The sequence below is a fragment of the Geospiza fortis genome, unplaced genomic scaffold (assembly GCF_000277835.1).
Source record: "Geospiza fortis unplaced genomic scaffold, GeoFor_1.0 scaffold171, whole genome shotgun sequence".
Taxonomy (NCBI): Eukaryota; Metazoa; Chordata; class Aves; order Passeriformes; family Thraupidae; genus Geospiza; species Geospiza fortis.
The window spans coordinates 2111858-2115774 of NW_005054313.1; positions in this window are offsets into that span (position 1 = coordinate 2111858).

Here is a 3917-nt window from a genome sequence, read left to right on the forward strand (position 1 = left end):
CAAGACCATTTGCTCTCCCCTAAAGCCCTGTATCACATGAGGGTGGAACACAACCCTAAACTACAATATCCTCAGACCTCCTCTGGGCTTAGGAGCTAAAATTATCATTTTTCACCAATACAGTCACACCTAGAGGCCCCGAGGAGTGAACAGCTAACACTGTTTAATCTAGTCTGCCCCCCACTCCTTCTCAACAAGTCCTTTAATAACCCAAAGGTGTGAAGAGATGAAAGCAATACAGCAAAAACCAACAACTCAAAATACTAAATAACTCTATTCCCTGACTTGTGACTTCGAAGTTTCCTTGGCCAGTCCTCAAAGGTTCTTCCTGAGACCAGGAGGCCTTATCTGATGGAATTCAACATCAGTAACTTCAAAGTCATGCTCTGCAGGCATGGTGGGGAAATCAATCCAGCTGTGATACACAGTTATTAGATCAGCTATTGACACTCAGAAAAGAAACCTGTGAACCTGCCCGTGGAAGTGTCAGCTCAGTGTTCATCAGCAAAGGAAAAAACGAGTCAGAGGAACAATCCTCCAAGGAAAAGAGAAAGAAATCTAATACACCTTTGTGTGTCTGTCACCACAAACTTGGATGGTGGAATTCAAGTTTTGTTTCACTTTTTTAAACTGTATTCAGCTTTGCTTCTAATCCCAAAAGAACACAGGAGACAAGAACATTCTAGAAAAAAAAAGACAATTATGGATAGAAAATGTCATCAACACTGAAAGAGACTAGAAATGTGATACTCTTTCAGACTGGAAAAAAAAAGGGATTTAGATAGAAATAAACTGTCACAGCACAGTTTTGGATTTTAAAACACTTCTCAGTGCTAGAACACTTCTTCAAAACCCAACTCTGAAGACGCAATTCAGATCCAGATTGCTGTGGGCAAATCCCTCAGAGCCCCCAGCCCAAAGGTCATTTGAAGTGGCACACAGCAGTAGAGACAGGGATTGTTCAGTGTTTTCACCACCACCACCTCAGCCAGAGGACAGCACCAGCCCAGGCTGATTCAGAGCTCCTACCAGATGGTGTGTGCCAAGAGGCTCCCACAGAGCCCTGGCTAGAAGCTAAAGCTGCCCCCAAGATAACCTGCAATCTGAAATGGGAGATTGTGCTAAGACACCACCTGCTCCCCCTTGCAGTGTAAGCAAGGCTCTGGATGGCAGCCAGTCCCAGGGGCATGGAATTCTGCTGCTTGTTCACACATACATGCGCAGGAGATTGAATGTGTTTTTTCCTAGTGCAGAATCCTCATTCCAGAAAACATAGGGCTGTTGGGTGTTTTCTCACTCCCCTCCTCTGTAGATGCCATGTAGTCTGAAGGGAAGAGAATGAGAAAAATCTAAACTTTTGTTTAATGAATGTAACTCCTTCCACTGCCTTAGGCAGAAGATTCAACCCGAGATGAACATGTGTTTTCATATTTTCAAGCAAGTCTCATCAAGACCAGGCTTACAAAGGCAGCCCAGCAGTAACACAATCAATGTTTCCCTATAACATGGCCTAACCCATTGTACAAGGTTTTTCATACAAAGAGCCTCCTCATCCTTTGAAACTTAAGACCAAGAATTTCTGTCAGAAACTGTCCAATATTTTTCACCAAAAGGAGATTTGGCCTCCCAACCCCACAAGCTCCTGAGACAAGAAGCTGTGCTCTGCCCTCCACAGCTCTAGTCCAACACCAAACCTTTTGTTTTAATCCAGCACTTTTCTGTGTGACTGTCTTTGGGCATGGTGATCACAGCCTTTCTCCAGGCCTTTGTATCACAAAGTTATTGCAGACAGAGACCAAAGCCTGTGTCCACTGGTGTAAGAGCCCTGACCATGAAGAAAGCACACACCCCACCAGAACTAAACTGTACTGAATTGAATGCTCTGCTCTGTTAGAAAGAAAAGGAGCAGAGTGTGTTGTTGCTTTTTTCCCAACCTGGAAATGAAACTCAGGATAATTTTAGTAAGGAGGTAATATAAAAGGGGATCTTAATTTGAAGGCCTTCAAGAGGCAATCAGGGTAAGATGTCCACAAAATCCTACATTCCCCACCCAGGGTGAATACATTTTTATAGGCTTTAGGAAATTAGCATAATTGATTAAAAGCACCAATTAGGGGGACAAGTGGTGGTGTCATTTCCCCCCAGGGCAAGGCCCTTCTCTGGAGCCCCCCCTTGGCACTGGCTGTACTTTGTCCATGAGAATGGATCTGGAAGAGTTGTTCTCAGCCTTGGTTCCCAGGGACAGCCAAGATAGCACAGAGCTTGTACCTCCTGGGGCTTGGAGCTCTGGAATTTGTTGTGTCTCTCTGCTTAAGGAAAGGCCATGGAAAAGTACTGGGTAAACTAATCACTAATACAATAGACTGCAGAGAATATATGTGTGAAGAATACAGAGAACATAGAAAAAAAGGAAAACCTAAATGGCATCAGTGTGAGCATGGCAATTGTTATCTGGGATCCAGTTCAGGGGAGAATCAGCTCTAAGACTCTGTGTTGTAATATACCAGTCCAAAGAAAATGGAAAGGAAATGCTTCAAATCCTGGTACACCATTTATTTTCTAATTCAGGCACTGAGGAGAATAGCCTAAAGGCTGTTTGACATTACCAGCCCATTGCTCCAGGACTGGTCCTGCAGATCAAGCTTCAGCATAAGCTGAGTTGTCCCTAAGGCATCCTGTACTGTACACCTAGATTGTGTATGTCTGACCTCCTCCAGGAGACACCAGCTGTCCTGCCTTAGGTATCAATGGGCTGTTAAAGGTTTCCACAAGTCATGACATTTAATAAATCTGAGGTTTGGGTTGGGGGACAGGGAATTGCAGGGATGAAGATGAGGGGACAGTGGGAAGAGGCTCATAGGAGCAGTGGGTCAGCTTTGCTCTCCTGGCTGGCAGCCTCCCAAGGCACCGACCTGCCAAAGAGTCAGTGAGGTGTCTGTCACAGGGTTTCCCTCTGCAGTTTCACACCCCATTAACATGCCCGGCAAAGTCTACTGTCTGCCCAGGAGGAAGCATCACCTCTTGAATCTTTACACCACTCACTGCTGTTTTGACAGTGCTTGATTATAACCTATGGTGGAAAAAAATCAAATGCATTTGCCTGCCTGCATTGCAGAGTGAAGATATTTAGCAGATACACGGTACAACCTTTCCAAGTTATATCCAGATATTAAATTGCAAACAGATATTCTGTTGACTGCTTCTAGCAAAAACACTCAGAGAATTATTTTAACAGTCTCAAAACTATTCATTACTGCGGAAGAAACCAAAAGCAGGCATATCTGGAAGAGAGCAAGATCCAACAATACAGAAATACAAACTCATGACACGGAGGACAGCTGTGGAAAACAAAATTAGCAATGCTTTCACTGGTCAGAGCACGTACTGAAATGATAACTAGAAACCCAGAGTGATATTATTATGCTTTTGTTATATGACCTTGTCAGAACTTCACTTGGCTGGAGAAAGTCTTATAGCTCTGTTCTTTCATTTCACCCCTAGAGCCAAGTATCACTTAGATACTTTATTTTCTCAGCATGCCACTGTAGGAAGTTGTAATTTTACTCAATATACACAAAGTCATTTCTCTGTTCACAAAAAAAAAAAAAAAAAAAAGAAAGAAAAAAGAGCCTCTATCCCAACTCGTGTATTGTGCATCTAAACAGTAAGGAAAACCATTGCATTAAGAAAGCACTTCATTACCAGCCATTCAGACCATATCTTTGTTGAAAAATTGTAATGAACAGCCCATTTATACTACAGGCTTCCTTGTGTTCTAAACTATGTTTTGACCACTATACCCACACTCAGAAACCTTCCTGTCCACTCTTGCATATCCCACAATTGTTACTGAGTAGAGTGAAATTCCTATTTTGCTTTCAACTAAAATTTCTAAACATACACATTTTCAGCATAAG